General features: G+C 40.1%; 1 protein-coding gene across 3 annotated transcripts in view; it reads right to left on the reverse strand.

The window, feature by feature from the left end:
• Nucleotides 1–27,798, reverse strand: part of LOC144930558 (uncharacterized) — an 87,464-nt gene that overhangs the window by 16,093 nt on the left and 43,573 nt on the right. The gene's annotated exons all lie outside the window — the stretch shown is intronic.

Raw genomic sequence — 27,798 nt, forward strand, 5'->3', positions numbered from 1 at the left:
CCCATTGTGCGAGGTGCTGCACAAACAAAGAGTTGTAGACAGCTGCTACCCCAAAGAGCTCACAAACTAAGTATAAGATGAGAGAAAAAACAGGTACAGGAGAGCACAAGGAAACAATAGGATAATATTGGTCAGCATTATAGGCTGTGGTTTCAGCCACCAACTGACTGTCAAGTAGGTATAAACAGGATAAACGATTGTCAAGTAGGTATAAACAGGATGGATCTGAAGGAAGACAGAGGTGACTTAGTGGACATTTTTGAAGGACAACCTGGAGGAAGAGCATGATGGTGCTTGTTTGAAAGTTTAGAGTGCTTCCCTCAGCCTGTAACATACAAGAAACAAACAACGAACAGTAATAATGCCAGAATAAAGTGGCATGGCCTCTGAAGCAAATGCCACCTCGAGGCATGTAATGGATTAAATTTAACCTGAACACACACTCTGGAATCTTGCTTTCTGATAATGCATTTATTTTGCTGTGCTCCCTAGAATGACTTGCTTTTAGACTACTTTTATGTCCCAGCTTCTAAATGCCAGTCATATGTATGCGTGCCAGTCAGCTTGTCCATGTGCCTCTAGGTTTCTGGTTTGTGCAATTGTCTTAGGCTGTGTGCTGCTCACTGAATGCCAGTTCAGCTGTGTGTTAAGTAAACTCCTTTCAGGCATGTAAATGATCTGTTATTCTTCTCTGCATTCTTAAAATGGCTTCTCTCTAAATATAAACTGGATTTAATGATAGCACAACCAGCAGCAATTATGATTTTGCATTTCATTATATTCAGCATTTATGAAGAGCCTCTGATCATTATATATATACTTGTATGGCAGGCTCTGAAATGTAAGAGTATTGTGTCTGAATGCAGTCATCCAGCTTTTTGATTCCTGAATGAGTGTCACTCTCTAGATTCCATCTCCTGCTTTCACAAGGAGGCCTGATTAGCTACATAAATCTCTCTTATTCAGATGGAAATGTTGCTTGAATTTTTCAATGCCATCAATAAAAACTTTGACACAAGACTAGTTTCATAGTGTGATACACAAGGAAATAGCTACAGAGCACCATTAACACAGCTGGGATCTTCACAGATTAGTCAATCGAGTAGAATACAGTGAAAGTGCCCTATGTTGCACCTTTCCTGCTAATACTCTTCCTTGGCACTTTGTTGTGCTGCCATCATTGTAGATCAGTGGTTTTCAACCTCTGTCCCTGGGGCGGGGGGGTCCACAGATTATGTCTAAGAGGTCTACAAAAGGTGACTATGACAATAAAGTTTCAGATCCCAGAAAAGGAATTCTGTTTTTGTGATTAATCAAAAGTATGTGAATACCCCCACCTACAGGTCAATACCTAGAAGTGTTGTCATTACCTTAGGGCTTGTCTATATTACCCACTGGATCGACGGGCAGCAATCGATCCAGCGGGGGTTGATTTATAGCATCTCAACTGCCGAGCACTCTCCCATCGACTCCGGTACTCCACCACGGCGAGAGGTGCAGGCGGAGTCGACAGGAGAGCGTCAGCCGTCAACTTACCGCAGTGAAGACACCATGGTAAGTAGATCTAAGTACGTTGACTTCAGCTACGTTATTCATGTAGCTGAAGTTGCGTAACTTAGATCGATCCCTCCCTCCCACCGCAGTGTAGACCAGGCCTTAGAAGCCCACAGTTTAACACCCTTTCTCACGATGCATCAAATGCCATGCCAAGCATGTGCAACATTTATCGTTGAAATCGGTTCAGTCAGTTTTCAGTCTAAGACTTAACTTACTGGGAGGCTGGACAGTAAAGGGGGGGGTCCCATTTTTGATAGGTCTAGGTTGGCAAGTGGAAGCTTTTCAGGAGCCCCAGAAGGAATTCTGGGAAGACTGGAGACTCGAGGTGCTATGCAGCCTCTCTATTTAACCTCTGTCTGCTGAAGGTACAATCTATTATGTTTCTAGTATGTGTACTTCTGGTAGATTAAAAGTGTTACTGCTATCCAAAAGCCCTTTGGCAGTAGTGACTCATGAATTCAATTAATAAAAATGCCATGCTTGAGAAAAGTGGTTCTCATTTTTGATGTCTGTTTTCCTGGAGCACGTGCCTACAACCTCTAAAAGCACAGAGGACAGCTGGCCATTGTCAATGCATCAAATACTATCTGAAGATAAAGGGAATCAATAGCCCATTTGAGTAAGAAAAATATATCTTGGCATTGCTATCACCTGCCAATTTTAACAGCAAATTCTGATGTTAACACTTTAAATCTGTCCTGTTGGTGAAAGAGACATGCATGTTTGTTTCACTAAAATTAAATTACCAACAGCCTATATTCTTTAGAGAAAGAGAAAAATGATGGTGATCAGGAAACTACTGCAATCATTTCCCATGGGGGTCAGTTTGTGAGGGGAGGAATGAGGGAGGAAGGTGATGGTATTCTACCAAGCTCCACTCACAAGATGCCACTCACAGTAAATTATATAGATCTTATTTATATGATCTTCCCCATTTCTTACGTGATGAGCACTGAAATAGTTTACATCTTAAACATCAACATCACTAGGCATCTGAATTAGCTTTCACTGAGATGAACGGGACTGCTCACACTTCTCTAAATTGTTGTTTCAGGTTCTGCAAAGGCAAGCAGATGTCAGTACCTTGGCTACACTGTGCTCATGCTTTCAAATCTCTCTCAGCAACCAAAACAGCTAGAGGCTTAGGACTCGTCCACATGGGAAAGTTGGTTTGATATGATTTGGAGGGGGAGGTGGGTCTTAGCCTAAATTGCCTAAAGCTCACACACAATTATTATTATTTTATATTTATCTGGCATTTTATCTCACTTTAAATAATCCACTTTGAAAGGGAAATAACTCCAGAATGAGTTACATCTGAATAAGGTTTGTGTGGAGGCATTCGTATTTCAGATTACATATTCTGCTTCTGGCTATCCTCCCACTGCTTTCCTTATGGTAGAAAAACATTCCAGAAAAAACTTCCCCACATGGACAAGGCCTGACTTTCTTTCTTTTTCGTTTAAATGAAAGTTAAAGTTGTGGACAATGAGAAGTCAATAGCAAAGAAGTGCCTGTATCCCATATCAGCTGAATCTGCTATTTTCTGAATCCATTTGGGTGGGTGAGAGCCCTCACATGCGCATGCTATCTCTGAGAAAGTGCTGAGTGAACACCCCAGAGTCTGGCTTTTCCTGAGTCCATTCACAAGGATTGCCTTCTGAATCTACGTTAACCCTGCAGATTTGGCTTCTGGAACGTGAGCCTCTAAGTCAGTGGTGGGCAACCATGGGCTGCAGGGACATGTTGGCCGCCGCTTCCCGCACCCCCCATTGGCTGGGATTGGTGAATCACAGCCACTGGGAGCTGCGGGTGGCCATGCAAATGTAAACAAACTGTCTTGCGGCCTGCCAGCGGATTATCCTGATGGGCTGCGTGTGGCCTCCGGGCCACAAATTGCCCACCACTGCTCTAAGTGGTACCCCAAGACTTCCAGGGACTGCCCCTACATACCTTTGCTAATTCTGTTGAGGGAGGAGAGCAAGGTGGTTTGATCAACCTCCTATTAACTTCTGAGGACAGGCTGACCCTTCTAAAGATAGCGTCCTTATTTGCTCACTTAGTCTATTGGGACTGTACTGTCTCTGCTGCTTAGCAAAGCAGCAATTGTACTGACAGGGGCAGAGGGCATAGAAAATGTTTCCCCTCTTTTGCTGCTATTTACCTTCCTCCCTTTCCCAAGAAAAACAACAAACTCCTTTCCCTACCTCACCCCCTCACACCTTATCCCCAGCAGAAAGAGGCAGAAGAAGAGCTGGAGACTCCAAAAAGTTCACCAAGAGCCTTGCTTTTCCAATTTAATTAATGTGGAAGGTGCTCAGCTACTGAGTGGTGAGTGTCAGTATAAATTATAAGAGACATACAGTATCACTTCCTGACCATTCTGAAGATCTTAAGTATATTAAATCTGATGCATGGGTTACCAAATTATCCCCTCTCTTTATGTAATTTTAGGTTGAATTAATGGTCCTAGTTAAGTATTTGTAATGGGATTTTCCTGGCTACTCAGATTGCGTATTTAAAGTGGCAATTTAAAGTCTTAATTACAGAATAGCTTTATTATTTTCTTTGACTTCCTTGGTTTTTTATTTTACTTTTGATCTTCTCCTAAGTTTCATGAAACCTTAATAGAGAACACTGTGACCTATGCATGACTAACACTGTTAAAGTGATGTGGATTCCCTAAAGTCTGGTAGCAGCAAGAGACTGGACTCTTCACAACGGGTCGTGTAGGATGAGAACACTGGATAACATTTATAAACCAGTCTGAGAACACTTCAATCTCTCTGGTCACTCGATTACAGACCTAAAAGTTGCAATATTACAACAAAAAGACTTCAAAAACAGACTCCAACGAGAGACTGCTGAATTGGAATTAATTTGCAAACTGGATACAATTAACTTAGGCTTGAATAGAGACTGGGAGTGGATGGGTCATTACACAGAGTAAAACTATTTGCCCATGTTTATATCCCCCCCCCCACACACACACTGTTCCTCAGACATTCTTGTCAACTGCTGGAAATGGCCCACCTTGATCATCACTAGAAAAGGTTTTCTTCCCTCCGCCCCCACCCACCGCCCCGCTCTCCTGCTGGTATTAGCTCATCTTAAGTGATCACTCTCCTTACAGTGTGTATGATAACACCCATTGTTTGATATTCTCTGTGTATATAAATCTCCCCACTGTATTTTCCACTGAATGCATCCGATGAAGTGAGCTGTAGCTCACGAAAGCTTATGCTCAAATAAATTGGTTAGTCTCTAAGGTGCCACAAGTCCTCCTTTTCTTTTTGCGAATACAGACTAACACGGCTGCTACTCTGAAAACTGGAATACTAATGTTTGAGGACAAATATTGGAGGTGCAGGGTCTAAATAACTTATTTTAACCATCTGAGCAATAAAGGGTATGTCTTTATAGCACTTTGGAGCAAACAGGTGCGATCCCCCTGTGCAGCTTGACAGACTTGAGATAACAGGGCTCACACTAGAACCCTAAAAATGGCAGCATAGACAGCACTTTGAAGTTGTGGCTAGGGCTGGAGCCTGGGCTCTAAAGCCCCGGGAGGGCAGTGGGGGCTTCATAGCCTGAGCTCCAGCCCAAGTCACAAGGAACAGGGCCTCTGATTAACACAGGCAAGAGAGAGTTTTGTCTGCTTTTTCATTCTGATGTTAAGTACTCTCAACTTGGTTTATGGATACACCACTTACTTGAACCAGATATTTCAGATATCCACTTGGTTTGGAGGAATTTTAGTCTAGTGCCTCAAGGACTAGAGATCTGCCTGAATATTCCTTTTAGGAAGGAATTTGGAACAAAATAGAGCTTTGGAAATGGGATAAGGAGACATGTGAGCACCTTCATAAAAAATGTTCTTATTTATGAAGGTTACATGCATAATGGGTTACTGCAAAGAGATCCTCCATAGAAGGAACACTAAAGTTTATAAAGAGGAAAGAGGATATTATGAATAAAGAAAATACAGGAGAAAATAAAATAGGAGTTAAAACAGAAGAGATGAGACTAGCTGTGACTTTCAAAATCTATCCCTTTTACTCAGATACATTTTATTCTGTCCCCACAAAAATTTAAGTAGGATATATCTGGAATAAAAGTCAGCAGGGTTTGGGGTTTTTTAAAGCTTTTTCAAGCATCCTTTATGTCTGATGCTGACTTGAAAAACTACAAGGCTAGGTATCACCAGATCAATCTGACAGGACTACCATTCATTTTGTGAACTGTAAATCTAATGGAAACTATTCAAAATATAAACCATTAGCCTATAACAAAAAATACTACAGGGTAATTATTGTAGACAATTTGTTGCCCAAGAAAGATTTTTTCCTGCTAATGAAGGTTTATGATAGAAGGTTCCTAGGAATCAACAGTGTGATCTGACACTACCTCAAACTATAGTTCTGAAACAGTTCTGCTTGCAGCGTAGGTATGCAAGTGGTAACCTACTCTCAGCTTCTGTTTAGCAAGCAAGAGTTTCTTCATTGTATGTTCAGTTTTGATTAGCCTTGGGGAAACTACATTCATGTCTAGAAGAGACAGATAAGAATGCTAGCCCTGATTGAACTCTGGTAAGACACCATCTACCCAATCACAAGATAAAGCAGTAACTGATATGGGCATATCCTCGGTGTGTTTTTCTGGCTGATACAGTGTTCTCTCTTCCCCTAATATTTTTTTCTTATTTCATTCACAGACTTAGTGCTTGTGAGTGAGGAAGTTATTACTTATTAATGCCACGCAGGGAAGTATTTAATGAGCTCAGAAATTCTGGGCAGGTATTCAAGCTGGTGGTGTTTGTTAGCTAGGGGTCCCTCACAAAGCTATTTGAACACAGCCCTTGTTGAGGTTGAAAACACCTGGCTTAACAGAAGACTTTGCAAAAGAGGTATAAAGCTAGGCTTACAGTCTTCAGCCCAGTGGTAAGAATCTCATTCACTTCTACAGGAGCAGGTTTGGGCCATCAGGGTGAAATTCATCCCCATGCAGACGGCTAGCACAAGGCACAGGAGTCACTTAAACCCTCAGACTAAAGAGGATTTTTTAAAAAAAAAAAAGTAATGAGAAAAATAGGCAAATAAACTGGCACTAGCTAATCTGAGGAAGGGACAAGCATTTAAGTGACACATAGGCCTAATGCTTGCCCAGTGGAGAGAAGTGAATTCTACTGCAATAGAATAAAAGAAACTAAGTCCCTTTATTATTCAAATTCTTCACAAAATAATAGAATCAATGGTGTAAAAGAAGGTTTCTATATTTTCTTTATTATGGAACATCTTCTTAACACAAAAAAAACACAAGCACCAAGATATTTACTAGACCCACTATCACACCTACCCACCCCCACCCAACTCTCAACCAGGGATTAAAGAAAGAGGAAGCACAGCTCCCCATACTCTTCAGAAAGTAGAGGCAGAGTTCCTCCTTCTCCCCCACCAGAGCTTTCAACATAAATTTGAACTAATGCTACCTCCTCCTCCATCCCCCATGAGGACCTCAGGCAATGCCCCTTGTTCTATGGGCCATCGACCTTGGGGTATGTCATAAATATAAAGGGAAGGGTAAACCCCTTTAAAATCCCTCCTGGCCAGAGGAAAAATCCTCTCACCTGTAAAGGATTAAGAAGCTAGGATAACCTCGCTGGCACCTGACCAAAATGACCAATGAAGAGACAAGATACTTTCAAAAGCTGGTGGGAGGAAAAAACAAAGAGTCTGTCTGTGTGATGCTTTTGCCAGGGACAGAACAGGAATGGAGTCTTAGAATTTAGTAAATAATCTAGCTAGATACGAGTTAGATTATGATTTCTTTAAATGGCTGAGAAATTAAGCTGTGCTGAATAGAATGGATATTTCTGTCTGTGTGTCTTTTTGTAACTTAAGGTTTTGCCTAGAGGGATTCTCTATGTTTTGAATCTAATTACCCTGTAAGGTATTTACCATCCTGATTTTACATTTTATGGTGATTCTTTTTTACTTTTTACTTCTATTAAAATCCTTCTTTTCAGAAACTGAATGCTTTTTCATTGTTCTTAAGATCCAAGAGTTTGGGTCTGTGGTCACCTATGCAAATTGGTGAGGATTTTTACCAAACCTTCCCCAGAAAGTGGGGTGCACGGGTTGGGAGGATTATGGGGGGAGAGATGTTTCCAAACAACGCTTTCCTAATAAATAAACCCAGATAAACGTTTGGTGGTGGCACTGGAAGTCCAAGGGCAAAGAGTAAAATAGTCTGTACCTTGGGGAAGTTTTAACCTAAGCTGGTAAAAGTAAACTTAGGAGGTTTTCATGCAGGTCCCCACATCTGTACCCTAGAGTTCAGAGTGGGGAAGGAACCTTGACAGGCTACATGGGGCATGTCTGAATATTATTAATAATAATATTGCTAAGCCAATTTGCCCTGATGGAGGTGGTTTTTGTGGGAGGAGGAGGAAAATATGGAGGGGAGTTATTTACAGCTAGTTACAACAGACAATCCTAGTAATTCCTGCATTAATTCATTTTAGAAGACAATGTAGTGGTTTCCTCCTTGTTTGAAATATTTCAAGCCACGGTCCTCAATCATTTATTTGTAGAGAAGCAAACAAAACAAAATAAATATTCTGAACTGAATGGCTTGGTAAACAGCAATTACAATCATTTGTGATATCTAAAGGGAGAAGCATCTGACAGAAAGATTTGGTTCTAAGATTGGTAAATTGAGTCATGATCTGTTTTATGTGAAATTTCTCACTCTGTGAGTCTCTGTTAGACTGGATTGTTGATAATGGACAACATTGTAATTGTTTGAATCATCCCTCATCTGCCCTTTTTCCTTTTTTGCTATCCATACCACTGCTTTGCCCTATGTCCCCCAGACTCGTGGTCATCTTTAACCATTCCTTTTCCTTCCCCACCACACCCAGATTTCACCAAATCTTATCACTTCTTCCTTTGTAACATCTGTAAAGCCTATCCTTTCCTCTCCATCCTGCCTGCTAAAACCCCGATTCATGCCTGGATTCTATCAATTTATCGGTTTTCCTCCTTCCTGATCTCCTCTCTTCTACCATCATCCCCCTCTTCATTTTAGCCAAAAATCACGTTTTTTGCTTTTGGAGTAGCAGCCGTGTTAGTCTGTATCCGCAAAAAGGAGTACTTGTGGCACCTTAGAGACTAACAAATTTATTCTTTTCACACACAGTTCTTACTTGCTTCCTTCTTTCAAATCCCTTATCTTACTTGCCCATTCACTCCCTATATTTTACCCCAGGGTTAGGCAAACTATGGCCCGGGGGCCACATCTGACCCCCCAAACATTTAATCCGGCCCTTGAGCTCCCCTGGGGAGTGGGGTCCAGGGCTTACCCCGCTCTAGTGCAGCAGTTGGGGAGTGGGGTCTGGGGCTTGCCCCACTCCGTGCAGCTCCCAGACGCAGCAGCATTTCCCTTCTCCAGCTCCTATGTGTAGGATCAGCCAGGGGGCTCTGCACGCTGGCCCCGCAGCTCCTATTGGCCATGCAGGCAGCATGCAGAGCTGCCTGGCCATGCCTCCACATAGAAGCCAGAGGGGAGACATGCCGCTGCTTCTGGGAGCTGCTTGCGGTAAGCGCTGCCCAGAGCCTGCACCGCGGACCCCCTCCTGTGACCCAACCTCCTGCCCCTCCCTCCCTCCAAATCCCTCGGTCCCCGCCTGGAGCACCCTCCTGCACCCCCAACCCCTCATCCCCAGCCCCACCCCAGAGCCTGTACCCCCACCCAGAGCCCTCACCCATCTCCCTTCACCCTAACTCTCAATTTTGTGAGCATTCGTGGCCCGCCATACAATTTCCATATTCAGATGTGGCCTCGGGCCAAAAAGTTTGCCTGCCCCTACCATAGACCCTGAACAGGAGCATAGAGGTTACAACTGTGCTGGACCTTGTAAAACCAACTACAAGAACACAGTCACATATGAGAATTTTGAAAAACTTGATGTAGATTTGGGGTTGAAATACAAGATGTCAGACCATTGAGAAGATACTGATTATAAGAAGTTACCGGTAAAATTTGAGATCAGATTCCAATGTGTACACTGTATCAATGCTCTACATTAATTATAATTACTTACACACATAGTACTCAAATACAATAATGCCATTAGCACATAATCCTGATGCTTAAAGCAGTATTAGGCACCTCATAAGCAGCACTTCTTGCCAGCAGTAAATGGGACTCAGTTTCAAGGATTTACAGTCACTTACTATGCTACTGAAGCAAGTACTGATTCACTATTATAGAAGCTCGAACACAGACACACTCACACAGTTCCCTACCCCCCTCCTAAAGAGTTTTAGAAAAGTCCAACTGGGCATTGCAGGATCTCACAGTTATAGGGATAGCTGCACTTTAGATTTCTTTTAGTCCCTCTAGTTCTCCACCCTCTGGGGACAGGTTTTGCTACCTTCACCCTCTCTGTGGGAAATCTGCACTCCAACCACTCTCAGGCTTAGACAGCCCTGAAACTTTTTGGCCCACTTCCAGAACCATAGAACCTTATTCCCAGCCATTATTAGAGGGCTCACAAATTATTTAAAATGATACTATCCTATTCCCATACACTATATATCTGCTACGCTAGCAGGGATTTATCTTCTATACTACTGGCCAGACAGGCAATACCAGGCCACAGGATAATTTTGACACCTCCAGATGATTGGTAGGACCGTAAGAATGGGGTGCAAAGCCCCTTGTGGGAATTTGTTTTATACTTTTTGAATTTATTATAATTTTAATAAAAGTTTCGGTCATAAAAATCAATACAGGTTTCAATGGAAAGGGAGAGGCTTGATAAAAAATCGTCTGATTTCTGGGACACATTCATATCCAGATTTATGATCCCAAATTACAGAGACAATGGTCTCTATATACAGCCTTACTAGGTCACCTAGAAGTTCAATTCTTTTTGTTTTAAGAGGGGGAAACCCTGCTGTATTCTGGAAGTGTTCCAACTTGAATGCTTGGGGCTTCTAGTTCCTACTGTAAAATAAAATGGATAATTACACAGACACAAGAGACTGTTCAAGCTGGTCCACTAGTGACTTCTTGTATAGGATAAACATTTGTTGAATAATATAGTCTGATTTTTAATACCTATAATTTATTCAACAAAATTACCAATGTTAATTGCACAAATTATTCACGCTGAATTATTTGACCACCTCTGGAAACAGTTATGAACATAAGTGCTAAAAATAAAGTGGCAAAAAACTTCTGTTGGTCTGTGAATTTTAAAATGCAAATCAGCATTAACTTACTGTAGTTACATTCTTTTCCCTTACAAAGTAAGTAGTTTATATATGAAATCCAGTATTAAATTGTGCACCACTGGTTCCCATGCACCACTCATGGGCACTTGTACTCTGATGAGTTTTAAATAAGAATTGCATTAACCTGAAAGCAAATGTTCCATGTTTATACTATTTATTTTCCTCCCTGCAATATACAGTAGGGCATTAAGTTCTATGGAATCCATCATTTGGCATTTGTATCATGCAGAACTTCTGTGGTGAAATTTTATAACCCATTGGCAGAAATGATGAGACTTTAAACTAGCAATAATTTTCACAATAAGGAACAGCCCTTAGAGAACCACTGTACTGTGGAGTTTCACTTAAATTTGATTTCAGATACTTTTCAAAATCCTAGAAAAAAATGTTCTTGCATATATTTTCAATTTACTGTAAAGAGACCCAGGAGATCATCAGACATCACTGATATTTTAAATGAGAACATGACAGCAAAGAAACAAATATTTTAAAAAGTTGTTAGATTCTATAAAGATGGATGGGACTCAGCCAAAAGACCATCCTTATCAATGCCAGATTGTTAACTTGGGAAACAATTCCACAACCTAAGAGATCTCAGAGAAGTCTCAGACTGTCAGAAAAGTCTTCCTGATATTTAACCTGGATTTTATTTTTCTTTATTTCATTCCATTCTAATTAATGTTCTGCATCCATGTACCACACTCATGGCTTGTCTACACTTACAGTGCTGCAGCTGCACAGCTGCGCCACTATAGTGATTAGGGAAAATGCTACCTATGCCAACAGGAAAGCTGCTCCTCTCTGCGTAGGTACTTCACCACCCTGAGAGGTGGCAGCTATGTCAATGGGAGAAGCCCTCTCATCGACATAGTGCTGTCTACACCTAGGGTTAGGTCAGTGTAACTACATCATTTAGGAGGTGTGGATTTTCCGCACCCCTGAGCAACATAGTTATACCAACATACACCTGTATTGTAAACCAGAGCTAAGTCTCCAGTCTTAAGACTTATGAATAGGCCTAATTTTACTTATGAAATAGTTCCATTGATTTAAATGGGATTACTGACAGTATGTAAAGTTAAACATGTGCATAAGTTTTTGCGAATATTTTAAAGGGTGCAGATGGCTGGGAATTTAAGCTCTGATTCTTCAGACTCTCATAATGTCTTTACCATGTTACTGCTAAGCAAAGTTATACATATTTGGTTCTTTTAAGCTTGTAAGTCAAAAACCAATTCCTCTAGCATTCTGAATACAGTTCTCACCCTTCTATAAAGGACTGAAATGTTATTTAAAAACCAATCAATCAACTTCAAGCCTACCACCATTTCCACATGCCATCCACTTCTCACTGGGTCTTCATTGTCTCTAGAATTCCCCTAAAGTTTCTCAGGGGCTAGGAGATGACTGTAGGAAACATATAGTCCCTGAAATGAATACCCAAATCTGAATCCTCCCACATTTAGGAAAGGGGCTCAGAACCCAACATTAGTTAGGTGAAGATATGCAAATAAGGAAAAGGGGAAAAACCCATACTGAATATGCATCAAACATAGGGGCGTCAGCGTATCATATAAAAAAGTTGCATCCCAGACTTGGGGTAGTAGGAGAAAGAGATGTAGTCCTTAGGAGGTGCCAGAATGATGATCACTGATGATGAAGGGGGACGGTGATGGTGGTGAGGAAGATGATGGCTAACATTTCAGATTGTTCTACAAGGGATGGTGTGAGTATATGGATGTGCAAATATACATTCTGTAGTATCTCTATCTACCTTACTGAGTTGGGGTGTTTGTGACTGTGCTAAATGTATTAATAAACTATTTGTAAATATTGAAGTGTTCCTATAGTGTGAATGTTGCAACAGTGCACATCGGGGTTCTTAACTATATAATAATTTGAATAATACTGGGCCTGATCTTGGAACAGGAACCTGTCAACCCTCAAAGTGATGATTGGGGATTCTTAAGTAATCATTATAGTTAATACATAATCTATAGATCAGGCTACAGATTGGCACCCAAGATGGGACACTGAGAAACACACAAAGCCAACTTCCCTATCCAGGATAGGAACTCACTTTCAGTAAAATCTAAATTGAAATCTGACTAATCTCTCAGTCAGAATTTGGTGCCAGTCAGAAATGCTGCAACTCACCAGGGACTTCCTCTTTTTCCTCAGCTGTTTCTCTTTTGTTTCTTTGTCTCTGGTATAATACTTCTACTTTTCTTAACTGATTAACTTTGCAATAGAGGGAGGGATATGTCCTCCAGGGGAAAACAGAAGACAGACACAGACACAAACACAAACACCACCCAAAAAAGCGCTCATGGTCTTGACCATCAGACTAACTTGGCATGCCTTGTGGGTGACCATCTGTCTCCCAATGTTAGATTTCCATGGAAATTGTGTAAGGATCCCTCATTGCACTCCAAGGGCATCCTCATTGGGTATTATTGACTAGTCATTGAGGTTTAGAATCTTTATACACATGTTAAGGGGGCTTTGTAAGTTGAATTGTGTCATAAAATTACCTGAAGTTGAAATTGCAGTTGCATCAGGGCCTGGTGACCCACACTCTGAGGTTGTGGGAGAGTTGATTTTTTTTTGTTTTAATTAAGCCACAAAACAGCTACAGTAGTTCATTCCCCTTAGCTCTCTCAGGCTGCACCCAGACCAGTCTACTGCCAGCTTGCCCCTTCCTGCTCGGTAGGTCCGGGCTGGGTAAATTACCTCTCAATCAGCTAAGAGCACATTAGCCATTAAGGGCAGAGAGAGGGAGCAGACCCCCCCTACACACATATACACACTTTTTCTTGGGAGTTGTTTAAGTAATTGTTGAAACCAGAAAAGTTATTTTTTTATGGAGGAATGCCTCTAGTATTAGTATAGTATTCAGTGCTTATTATGTGGTGTTAGAAATTATGTTTTTCCCCCTATGAAGCAGTGAACAAAAAGTGAACAAGGAAATTAACTGTCAACTCAAGCTTTAGACAGCACCCCTAAAAATAAGTGCTTACTTTTTCAGAAAAGTCAGCTGGCCTTCAAAATTGAGAGTGGTCCTATGTTTCTCTGTTTCACCTGTGAACACAGTGCCATCAAGACCTCAGTTTATGAAAACCAAACCAAACCATAAACCCCACCTCTAGGTGATGTATTAAAAGTGTGTTTGTTCTGATCTCTGCATGCTATTTCAGAATTAATAAAGTCACATGCAATAGCCTCTAATCACTGGGTTTGTGTGTCATACACAAATTGTGTCATTGTGTCTTTTTTAATACATGAATATTGAGAAGATATTATACTGCTATTATTTCTCTTACCCACTTGATGTGAAATGCTAAAATCTAAAACAATGTGTGTTTCATCTGTAATATGCCATTGAGAGGTTCCCCCTTACTCTTGATCCAGTATACAACTATCAGTGCGTGTAATTCTTTCCTTCATCTTTGACCTATCAATTATATTTGTCAACTAAACAGCCAAGGCCTCATTTTGCTGCAACATTCACAATCTGTCCGTATCCATAAACAAAGTCAGTTACCTTGTTAGCGAAACAAGCGGTTATTCTGTGAACAACAATGTTCAAAGCTGAAATAATGATTTGGTTAAAGAGATACTGTCAAGATGTTAAGCCAAATGTTTAGATTCTCTGGCTCCCCTGGCAGAGAAAGTAACTAAGCAGAATTTGGGCCTCTGCATACCTCCACCCACCACTAAGGATCAAGCTCTTTAGTTTTACTTATAAAGAAATTTAAAATTTTACTTAAACTGATGGTCAAGAAAATAGCCACGCCCTCCAGATCTACCATTATAACCAAATGAGAGACATACTTCCTATTCCTGGGGCTTGTCTGGTTTCCTGTTGTCAAATTATCCCATGTTATGGTAAATGATTTATTCAGGGTACTATAAGTAAGGACTTTGATGCCATCTCACAGTTATTACAATCAGGGCAGCAGCATCAACAGGATTTAGATTATTTCCTAGGATGCTCGTGCTCTAGGCTGAGTAATGCAAGAGAAACAGTGGGAAGTACATTTGTGTATGTAATACTTTAGTAATGCCCTATTTTATATTTCTAAATATAATACCTAAATACATTTGTTGGAGCTGGTGGGTAATTTTTCCCCCTACAAAAATGTTTGGTTGCCAAAACACCAAAAATGCTTAATTTTTGGGTTACTAACATTTTGAAGAAACCCTCAACATTTATGAAAACAGATTTTTTTTCTAACATTGGGTGTTCTAGTCTAGGTGTTTAACGCCACCAAAACCAATATAGTGCTTTACCCTTTCAAAGGATTATACAAATATTAACTTTGCATCAAAACATTCCCACAGAGTAGATAGGCACATAAGCAGATGGATACAGGAGAAGCACAGCATAATGCTGAGACAAGTATGATCAGTGTAATAAGCAGAGCTCACAGAGCATTATGAAGCACCATTTCAGAAAGTGTTCTTGGCCCCACCAAGTGTCAAGGTTGCTTTACACAACAATAGTAAAATATTTGTCCTGTCCATGCTAGGAACTCAAAATATTTTCAGCCCGAATTAGTACAGATGGGGGTCTAGGACTCGTATATTTATATTAGTGATGATCTGAACAGAGAAACCTGGATCTGAATTGTACAGCTGGCTCTTCTTTTTAGCAGGCTGCACCAAAACTCATGACCTTTTGCAGAGGTGGGTTGTCATTAAAATTGAGCAGGAACTGGAATTTCCATTCCATGGAAAAATCTGCAGTTTTGAAAAAAGTTAGTTCTGAATCAGAACAAAAAGCTGGAATAAAATCCTGTCCCAAATTATTCATGTCAATCAGGTGGGGGGTATCTCACTGACATGAATCTGACAATTTACGGCAACTGACTGACATCACTGCAACTTTGAGGGAGTCAAAGGAGCCTCCTGTCACTATCTCCTTGGATATTCAGAAGGGCTTTGACTGTGTATCCTAGGATTACCTTTTTTACGTTCTTGCTAAACTCAGATTTGGTAGTCAATTTATTTCTTGGATTAAACTTTTTTATGTGAACCCCTCTTCCAGGATCATCACCAGGCGCATCATTTCAGAACCATTGCCACTTCAGAGGGTTACGAGACTGAATTGCTGTTCCCCACCCTCCGCCTGTGCTGTTTGACCCAGCCCTAGATCCTGTAATTATTTCTATTTGTACAAATCAACATATAAACGGCAACAAGACAGGCCAAAGAGAGCACAAGTTCATGTGATATACTGATGACACTCTTGTTCATATGTCTAAACCTCAAGATTCTGTTCCAAACCTATTCAATCTAATTAATGAATCTGGACCCCTCTCCAAAAAATCAATTGAGAAAAGTTGGGAATCCCGGGCATAACCAAACATGCTCAGAGGGATATCTATAGTAATTTTTTGGGTTGCCACCTACAATTCCAACATTTAGGGATACTCATCACCCAGTGAATTAGAAAATCTGTTCAAAATTAATCTAGAGCTCATTTTACCCCAGATACTGAGAGATGTGGACAGAGAGAACCTTTACCCTTTGGGGCAAAATTAATAGTATCAAAATGAATGTGCTTCCCCAAATATTGTATATACTGCGTGGTCCCCCAATTACTATTCTTCAGTTTTATTTTAGCAAAATTAATGAATTTTTTAAAATATTTCTCTGTGGGGATCTGGGAGGCCAAGATTGGCTTTGTGTAAATTACAACTCCTGTTTCCCCAACTTGCAGCATTATCATACAGCCTTTATCCTTAACCAGGCAGCCCTGTGCCTCCAGAACATAACAGGACCTGGCTGCTGGTGGAACGGCAGTTGGTCCATCTCCTTCCATTGGCAGGAATACTGGGTTCAGATTATAACCGTTTGGATCATAAAACGTCCCATACAATATTGGCTACCAGACACTGGCTATAAAATTTAAATTCCATCCCCTCTCACACATTAATGCTGTACTTTGGAGCAACCCATTGTTGAAAACTGACAATTAATCATTAATGAGAAAAGAGAGGATGCACAAGGAGATAATGTGGATCTCTCAATTGATCCCAGAGGAGCAGTTTCTGCCAGTATAAGCACTCAAACAGTACAGCCTACCTGGACTAGCTGCATGGCATTAGCTGCAGCTTAAACATCTCTTGAAGGACATATTTGGATCTGATGTGCTGGGAGCACCACACACACTAGAATTGTTGTTGATGTGGAGAGTGCTCCATAGGTTCACCCAACCAGCGGTAGCCTGTTATGATGCCATGGCCCAAAAGACCGTCGTTAACATTGATAGCCTGTGCCAGCCCTGGAACAAAGATGTGTGTATATCCTTGAACCCTAGGCAAAGGGAAAGCACCTTGCCAAAAAAATTAAAAATTCTACTACTGATTTGTGGCTAAAGCTGATTCGGCAGAAAATTATATTTCTTTCACACTAGTACGCACATAGGTTACAGTGCATGGACCTTCCCAAAGCAAACTGCTGCTGGAAATATGGGTCTCCCCAGAGCCACTCTGTCTCATGGGTTTTGGGACTGCCCCAGAATCCAATTCCTTTGCCTAGACATAGGCAGGAAGATCATCATGATACTGTATACCCCCCTTTTAAAAATTACTGCCTAGACCTGTGTCTTGGGATGTATCCCATCAGCTTGAAAAGCTCGTGGAAAGCTTGATTCTCTAGCCAAGAAACCCATATTGAATGGAGGGAAGAGTAGACTGCCTCCAAGGACACAAGGTTGGCATAGCCACTTGGCTGATCTGGCAGTTAAAGATTGGGTAACATTTTGGAGAGGAGAGACCTCAGACAAATTTGAAGAGATTTGATCCAACATTTTAGAAATCTTTGATTAATTCCTAGTGGATGATAACCAAGATGTCACTCTCCTGTCTCCTTTCTACCCCCTTTCTTCCTTTCCTTTTCCTTCCTTTCGATTCCTTTACTTTTTTGTTCTTTTTCTCCTCCCCTTATTTTTTGGGGAACATTTGCAATAAATTATAAATTAAAAAAAGACAATGGGTTAATTATTAAAGAGGTGTCTAAAATATTTCTCTAAGAAGTGTCTTTTCACATTATTCTCTTCAAATTATCTATTATTTGAAATCTCATGTGCAATGTTTGATATCCAAGGAGATTGCAGTAAAAATCTTTGTGTGTCACAGAACATGCTAGCTCAGGGATTCCCTCAAGATACCTTTAGGTGAGAAAAGATGCTGGATCTATTACTGGTTTCCCCAGCAGTAACTTCACTTTACTGAATAATTCAGGTTGCATAATTATCTTCCTGTCAGGAAAACTAATCACCATGTTATTACAGTGCCAGAAAGGGTAATTAAAAATTGATTACCAGAGCTGTCAAATTTCCTCCAAAGCAATGACAAAAGATTTAGAATCAGGTCCTTGAATTTTTCTGTTGTGACACTTAAAATGCATGAAAATAAACTTCACAACATTATGAATCTGTATCAAGTCTTTTAAATATCCAGTGCTGATCTCACTTATAGTAGAATTGCTATGCTAATTTAGTTTGTTAAATGGAAGTGTTATTTTGCTGCTGAAACAAGGAGTGAAGGCAGCATTTCATTTAAAAAGGCAATAACTGTGCCGATGTTGCCTGAGGCATGCACAGGCTATGAAATCTCTGCTGCTTCAATTACAAAATTCTTTCCAGGCTTATGGAAATATCACTCAGTCATTTGATTAAGCATCAAGCACAGTAATCTGTTTCTTATCAGTTTAGTTTACTTTTCATGATCACTAAAAGGATGCTATATTTATTTGGTTTCTCTCCCCACAGCTTGTGGAGCTCCGAAAGTGCAGGATGGCTGTACATGCAGCCTAAGCGAGTAAGCCAAATGTATACATATGTGAAACACTATCAAATGGTTGAGAAAACTCGAAACAGATTTCTTGCAAGAATATTGCAATGCCTGTATTCTGCTGCAGATGGAACCAAGGATGCACTGTGACTTTCTGCATTATACTTTCTGTCATACAACCCAACACTTAAATTCTCATCTTAATTTTGGTGTTAATGAAATTGATAAGCTAATTGAACTGGCTAGCATTTTCTGGAAGGAAATAGAGGGCACTTTTTTGAAAAATTCAGAACAAAGCTTACGTTTAAGGACCATCCCCCTCACTGGTTTCTTCCTGGGACAAAAAACACTGGTATGGTCCTTTGCATGATTGTGTGAAAACACACTGTTCATCTGATCACATTTTTCAATCATTCCTTATTGATTAGAGGTCATGTAAAATTAGGCATCACACACAAGGGACTTCCCTCAAATGCAGGAGATGTGTTGAAGAGAAAGCCACATATTGCTGACCCACACTGTACAAAGCTTCTCTGCATGACTCAGTGCAAGTCAGGATGAAGCCATAATTGTTAGTACGGGGCTTCTCCAGAACATTGCAAATCATTCAGAACCGTTATCATAGTACATGCATTTTGGACTGTACTATCCATTAACCTAAAACAATGACATGTCATTTCTGACCAACCAAGATTTGAACCTGGATCTTCTGAAGTGGGAGCCAAACATATCTTATGTACAGTTCTGGTGTTGTGTGGCACTTAAAACGTTGAAAAACTAATAAGGCAGAACAAGTATGAAGTTCAGCAGGCCAATTTTAGCTTTGGAATCAAATCTACTGGATTCAGGGTAGTTACAGCAGAGTTTAATTTGGTTCATTATGAGACTATAATATACTTCAATATTTGCTATGACCTTTGGTAAACTGAAATGACTGTTGGAAAAAATCAAAACTAGATGTTTCAGCTAAATCTTATGATCTAACATGAAGAAAAGAATAAGAAATAGGAATTTCCTTTTTCGTTTATCATCCAGATTTGACATCTCAAAAAAAAAGAAATTTAAAGAGTAAATTCATTTTCAGTAATATATTAAATTACAAAAATGTAATATTTAATAAAATGATAGTTTTACTCAATTTCAAATCAAGTGAGACTCCTAATCTGAAGCACATTATCTAAGGGAATGCAAGATAAAGCAGCACATGACAGATTTACTGCCAGAAACCAAACTGACTATTATAAGTTTATTTTTCTTGGATGTGAAGGTATATTTATTATAGGTCTGCAGCAAGCTGTGCCAATGAAAGTCAGTGGCTGAGAATGCATGACAGGTGTTCATCTCTGTTTCCCTCCAATTATTTACAGTTCTCCTTTGCAAGGACATGGGGCATCATATCAGCTTTGTGTTTTTATTTTTATTATTAAACAGAGCACAAAGATAATACGTTGCTTTCAGAGGGGGGATGTCATTTATAAACAGTTGGTAGATGCCTTTCATAAAGAGATCTATGGTTAGTTAATATAACCTCTATCTACTGCGGAATTTAAGACATTTGAGAATATAATAGAAGTCTGTAAAATATTGCTGCAGGGGGTGGGATATCAGTTTAGTTTTTTCAATAGGTCTAATCCTACAAGAGACACCCCTTTAATACATTTGTTTTCAGCAATGGAAAAACTGCTATCCTTATCATGGAAGTAATCTCAATAGACTACTCTCAGGACTAGGATTCCAGGTTACTCATAAGAGTAAGTTACAGGAGAAGGTCTCCAAAGTCACTTTTAGTAATAGGTGAACCTCAAAAGTTTTAGAGTTTGGGCTTGATTCAGTTCAGCACCAAAAAGTCCAGATGTTTCCTATATGAAAAAGTCTTATTGAATTTTATAGTGATAACACCAATTGATCTCAAAAATGCATAGAAGTTAATAGAGAATAAACTCCTTTCTGTAGAAATTTAAAAATCCTTGAAATGCAACAGAATTTCTACTAGATTCGAGGAAACATTTGCATAGGACGCTCCTGAATGTTTTGGACCTCTGTCTCACAACAGGTTCTCTCATCAGATTTCTGATGCTTCCTATCTGTAATCAAACCAGAAATCCAGAAGAATGGCTTTCCAGTAGCCTCTCTTCAATTTTGTTTCTCTCCTGACTGGAACCCAGAAAGGCAGAGGTGAGCATAAATGAAAAATTAACAGACCAAGCAATTGGTTTGGAGTTTAAAAAAAAAAAGATTCTTAAGAACATAAAGTATGAATGAAAAGACACAAAAGTGTTGGAGTGTGGGTGTGGGAGACAAGATGCTACCTTAAACCACACTGTTGATACAAGATCCTGAAACAAAAACAAAAAATAAATGATAGCTAAAAGATCATTTGTTATTTACTGACTTTCTGCCAAGTACATTATTGCAGCATATAGGCATTTTTAAAATCGTTTGAACAACTTGTCTAAACTATGCTCCTGGAAGACAATATCTATTTGCAATGTGGAATATATGATGAGGAAAACCCATTACATTTTCATTTATTTTAAGGATCAGCACAGCCATAGACCTTGCTGTCAGTGATGATTCTAGAACTCATTACTCTGTGAGATTCCACGTGGTCTGTCTTGGGTATGTAGGAAAGCAATCCTAATATCTCGTGTGTCTACATATATAAAATGTCAATATTAAATGAGGTTTGCAAGGATGCCCATTTATTAGAACTAATGAAGTAATATTTTTCTCTTCTCTTATTTCTACTGTCTAGAAAATCAATCAGCTGATTAATCTAAATTCACAAGCACATTTTTATATTGATCTCACTGCTTCCAGAGTATGTATACAAACCTGAGAATGCTCATTTTGTAATGTGTTGGTACAATGTTCATTAGACAAAATAAACAAAGAAATACACGAAAAAACACATGATAAAAACAAGACTTAACTTTCATTTCAGCCACTATGTTGGCTGCCACGTGTTCATCATTTCCCACCTGCTGCATGGTATGATTTTTCATGCTTTAATTCTGGGAAGGTGAAGCTCCTTATTGCAAACCTTATGGGCGCATCAAAGCATGTGCTGATGAATGAACCTATTATTCAAGGGACAATTCACTGCAGCTTTAGCTGAAATCTCCCACTACTGCCAATGTGGTCTTTTCATAATCTTGCTTGGCTTCAGTTAGCATCAGTTCGCTATGTTGTCCTTTCTGTTCAACCAATCTATAAGAAATTCCTTTTACCAGATCAATTTTGAGTCATTATGTTTTTAATCACTTAAAAAGTCTCCAAAGGTTTTTAAAATCATACTAAGGCCCTGATCCAGCAACACATACAAGCACGTATATAACTCAAAGCACTAAAGTAGTCCATTGACTTTAAGGAGACAACATATTTACTTAAGTGCTTTGTTGGATATTACTAACTTTCTTTTACATATAAGCCTACTTCTCTCCCTTTCCTCTGATCTATGCAGATAGACAGTGTACATCAATCTTTCCCCCCTCCCACTGACATGTTGCGGTCAGTTTTCTATAAAACAAGCTTTTTTCCTTAAATGAATTTTGATGTGGCATTTCATCAAATGTCAAAGGAGTATACATAGGGTCATATTCTACGCTTAGCCTGCATAAAACATTTACTGTCATTAACTTAATATGACTTGTACTACAACAAGAACTGGGCCCTTTGTTTTCTCTGGCAGGAACAATGGCCAAGAACTTCAACAAGTTAAGCAAGATCCCATCATAAGCTTCCCTGTTAAATCTAGGCTGACAAACCTGAGGATGCAGCAACAATGTGTAGCTAAAAAGCACAAACAATGCAGTACATGTTGTTTCCCTGGGGAAAAAAAAAGGGGGGGGGACGACAAGTAGAACGTATAGGATAAAAGTTGAGCAACATTGAAAAGGATGAATGAGCAAAGGTAGGCTTGGACATGGGCAACAGATCTGAATGCCCAAGAATACTGGGGAGTTCAGATTCTAACTCCACAACTCAGGCTCATTTCTATTTAGAAGCATAGCTGAGTAAGGCCTATCAGGTTTGTTATGCCAAAGAAAGATCACTGAGCAAAGAGAAGAGGTTTTAGTGCCCCTCTTTTCCTTTAATTGTTTCCCTCAGTCAGTCCCAAACAGAAACCCAGGTCCACATGATACCATACAACGCACAGGAAAGGAGAGCAAAGGCTCATGGGTGGAATTCTAGCTGGCCTTTTGGGCAGTCTCTCCTCTTTGCTCTGATATTGTGTTGCTGGGCCCAGATTATGCCATCTGACTTTAAATCAAGCATAGATTACATTATATTATATTTAGAAATTGGTCCTAGCCCATTCTGTCCACAAAAAACGTTTTGCAGAGATCACACATATTAACTTGAAAGAACCCTACTGATGAAATCTGGAGATTTGGTCCTGAATATCACAAACTCAACAACATCCAATATTTGAAGTTCATATCAAGACACACCTCTCATAGCTACAGTATGTTTTAATTTAATACATATATGCATACATCTCAACTTCCTTACTTCAGTCTCATTGCTTCTGTCCTTATATTCTTCCCAGTTATTTATGATGCACCAAATTCTGCAATCCTAACTCAGGCAAAACTTCCATTTATTTCAGTGGAAACTTTGCTAGAATCAAGGACTAATGAGTTTGTCTGCATGCTTTTATAAATATGTGCATTATGTATGATCTTGCTCTCTTTCCTTGTTAAAATGTAATATTTTGGATTATGAAATGTGAAATACAAGTTCCCTGCACTCATGTACACTTTGCAAGTTAATAAACTAAGCTAGAAGTTGTGATCAAATCCAATTTCCCTTTTGTTTTCAGCAGATGGATGAGGACAGTGTCGCTAGAGATGCAGGGGCTCCAAGGTGGGTGAAAAAAGAGCTTATGTTTGTTTGGCAGCATTTAAGACATGGATGGTCATAGGTTTCCCTCTCATTCAACATTTTAGTCCTTGAATAAGGAAAGCTGAAAATAAGAAAAGAATATGAAACAGAACTAGATGGACCCCAATGAGACATATTGCTCCATTCTGTTCTAATGTGCTCCTGGAATGGTATAAGTGATAGAGAAGAACAGGGAGGAGCAAAGTTTACAGGACAAAAGCGTTTGGAGGAGGTACCAGAAAGTCAGTCTGTATATGCATGGATAGAATCCTAGCTGCAATTTCTCTGTATATAGATATCTTAATAAAGAACCAGTTTACTTTGAGAAGCATGGAGGTATTATGTTATAACCCAGCACACATTACAAGAACAGTCATGTAAACATGTTTCTCCTTTGCTCCGTGGAATGCTGTAAAAAGAGGGTGAGGCTCAGTACCACCTCTCCAACCTCACTCCAACCTCCAACCTCACTCCACCTCTCCAACCTCACTTCACATATTAAGAAAAGTGAAGAACTTTTATAAACAATGCAGTTGGAGGAAATACATGAATACATTTAACCAAAACTGGTTACTGAACACATACTGTACTCACACGCTGCCCTCGTGACCTAGAAGTGTTAGTGAGTCTCAACTGCATTATTCATTTCTGTTGTGTGCAATCAAGACCTATTAGACTTGTATTACTGCAGAAAAGATGATTTTTCTAAATGCTGAAGAGCATAAAATTCTTTCTTGCTGCCTGTCCCGTCCGTGATTAATGCAGGATAGATGCCAAAGCAAGATGTGTGAATACAGAGCCTCCAATGTAAAATCATCTGTGGTGATCCAGCTGGTAAAACATCTCTAGCTAGAAGTGGCAGCTGTACAAAGTGGCAGACTCCCTGATGCACACTTCAGTCACTGTTGCAGCTATGGAAGCTACCAAAGGCATTAACAAAGTGACACGTAAAAATCCAATTTATATTGGAAACAGATTCTTATTAGTGATGTTTGTCATGCAGTAGATGAGTGTGCGCATCCTGGACAATGTTTTAGTGCGCTGCCATGAAGCACAGATAGGCTGTTTTCTACCATAATTGCTGATCTGCAACTGCACTTTCATGGGGCTGATTGAATCTTTGTATAGTTAAATTTTAAATGGTGCTAGTTGTCTCAAGTGAATGAATTTAATTTACTATAGGCTTCAAATCTCAAAATAGAATACTTCTACCGGAAAATGTCACATGAGGGAGAAAATTAATGATCCAAAGTCAAAGAGGAGCCCAAACCTGCAAGAGATGAGCTCTTGAGAGGTGCAACACACCCTGTACTTGGCCTCATTTGACGGAGCTCATCATTTCCCAGCACCAGGTCCAAGGTTTAGGAGTTCAGATGTACACCACTGACTTTGCAATGCATATCAACTAAAATGTCAAAAAATTGGATAGTTTTCCATGAACTTTTTTTTCCCCTGTGTTTTTGTTGGAAAACATTTGAAAATTTACAACCAGCACCAATATCAATCTCTTTGTCCTGGAAATTATGCTGTAAATTTTGCAACACTGGTCTCTCCCGTGAGCTTCCCAAAGAAATATATCATGGCACAATAGCCTTTTCCACAACATTACAGTACTTTCAGTGCTAATAGAAACAGAAAGCATAGCAGTGTGGAAGGGGAGGGGTAGTAAATAGCTAACTCTTCCATTTCAAAGTGAATTCAGACTCAGGTCCTGTATACATTTAAACTCATGAAAGGAGCTGGATTGACTGCCTTGGACACTGCTGTAGCACAGGTGACATCACACCCATATTGATCATGCATGTGCCTCAAAAGTTTATTCCGATGCAACTACTTCTAGCAATTTGAAACTGAACATCTTCCAACCCTCAGACTCCACAGACTTCAGTAGGAGCTAGGAGTGCTTGGCACTATGCAGATTTGGCTCTTTATTCACCATGTTTATTAAATCCTTAGGCTTTCTATTGAGATAGCAAAACAAAGTGCCACCCGTGATCTGTGATGGTGGTCTTTCCCTCCCCATCCCCCAGCGTGCCCATGAACTGGAATGAGACACCCCAACTTATTTTGCATAGACCACAAAACATTCACCTGGTGGTAACTGCATGACCACTGTTCATGGACAGTTCCATCTATAGACTTTCACTCTATGTGGATCGGTTGGCCCTTCCAGGAGTTATTAGAAGTGTAGCTAACATCTTTTAGTTTACTTTATTCTCATTCAGACTGCCAAACGCCTCCTAGATGTACCAATATATCTGTAAGAATAAAGTTCACATCATCTGACAAGTCTGCTTTATCAACACAGACCTTCTGACAGTGGCACTATTTCCTAGAACAGCTTCTCTCGGTCCTCTGCAGTGCAGGGTGCACATCAGGAGAGCACTTTAAAGTGTGTATGGTAAGCGGGAAGAATATATGCAAGCAAGAATCTAGGACTCAAATTCAGTCCTTCATTACTATGTACTGGAAGTGTGCAGGATTTCAATAACACAAAGAGCCTATAGGAAAACATGAGGCAGGAAACTGCATAAAACCAGATTAGGCTATCCAGCATAAGAGTTGCAGGAGAAAGAAAATTCACTCAGATATGCACCTTTCTCCTTCTATGACCTCCACTTTAGCTTATGGGCTAATATAGTGGTTACTGCTCTTCACTCCCTGCGGAGGAGGATTTAAGTCATTGGATTCACCTACGTGTAAATCAAGTGATCTTTCCTCCCAGCTGACTGTGGAACTACCCTCTGCAGAAGCATACTCAGAGCCAAACCAGAACCCACCTCTTTAGCATGGAAATGGCAAACAGGGTACCCTTCCTGGCCATTGCCAGTATCATCCCGAGCAAGGGTACTGTAGGACTGTCAAAGTGCAGAGAGCCTTGCACAAACTGTTTTCTAATGAGTGAATTTCCCCTTTTATTAATTTGACCTTGATGGATTAACCAGAGTGTATTGATCTGAATGGCTCAAGATTCATTCTGACACTGATCACTCAGTGTATGGCACCCTGGGACGATGACTGAGAAATGAAAGCTTAAGTCAGTATTTTGTGTGGATAAACTGCTAGCACCTACATATTACAATATGGTATTCTATACCACTAGCGTAGAGTACTCTAGTGATTTCATTTGTTTTTGCTTATTTCTTCTTGTAAAATCAGGGAAAAACAACTGGCCTATAGGTTAATAAGTCAATCAGAGGGTTCTCATGGAAAGAGGTTAGAGGTGGAAGAGTCCATCCCCAACCATAGGTAGCACAGGCTAGCTGCATTTTATTGCAAAATCCAGAGGATTAAGATTTGGCAAAAGTATTTTTCCACTGAACAGCAACCTTTCAGTGATTGAGGAACTTGTGACTAGTGAAGGCACAATCACTAAGTTTAATCTAGAGCTTATTTTTGCTAACTTTGTTTTTTTGCTTAAAAAAGCAACAGTTATGGTTGCTTTCTCTAATGTTAAAATCACACTCTGTATAACAGATCCAGTGAGGAATGCTAAAGAAAGCATAAATGTCCACGATGAGATGATAAAATCTTATCTTTTCTTAGAGAGAGTCTACGGTTGGTAAGTGCTCTGTGATAAGATTTTTCTTGTCTATAGGAAGAGCATGCTCATTTTTGCAGACATTACTGCACTACAATTCTAGATAACACAGGCAATAAATTAGGACACGGTTACAGGGAACATTTATAGTTGGTCTAGAGGTTACAGTGAGGAAGTGGGAAAGAGGATTCCTGTGTTTTATTCTCACCTCTGCCACTAACTCACTGTGTGACTTTGGGCAAGTCACTAAACCCCTTTGTGCCTCAGTGTACTCATTTAGGAAGTGGACTTCTTACTTAGTGGTACCTGACCCACAGGGGATACTGAGAGGCTGGAGCTGAGGAACCACACAGGATGGAGGAGTGGGATGCAGCTGAGGGATGGCTGGCCCCTCGTTCCCCTGCTCTGGAACCAGCATGGTTGACCCCTCCATTGGAGGTCAATCTCCACATCCAGGGCAGTAGGTTGCATATATCCACATTTCCCACCACATAAGCTGAAGGAGGAAGAAACTTCTGAGTCAGCCCGGAAGCGAGTAAGCAAATGTACCCACATGCATACATGTATGTAACGGGAGCACTCATTCTGAGCCCTCCAATGGGTGGTCGTCAAACTTCAGTCTTTCAGCTTTGATACCTGACATGCTATCTCTGCTGACTAAGTGATTGTGAGGGGAGATGTTGGAACACTGCAGCCTCACAATCCTTGC

This window comes from Lepidochelys kempii, chromosome 5, assembly GCF_965140285.1.
Source record: "Lepidochelys kempii isolate rLepKem1 chromosome 5, rLepKem1.hap1, whole genome shotgun sequence".
NCBI lineage: Eukaryota > Metazoa > Chordata > Testudines > Cheloniidae > Lepidochelys > Lepidochelys kempii.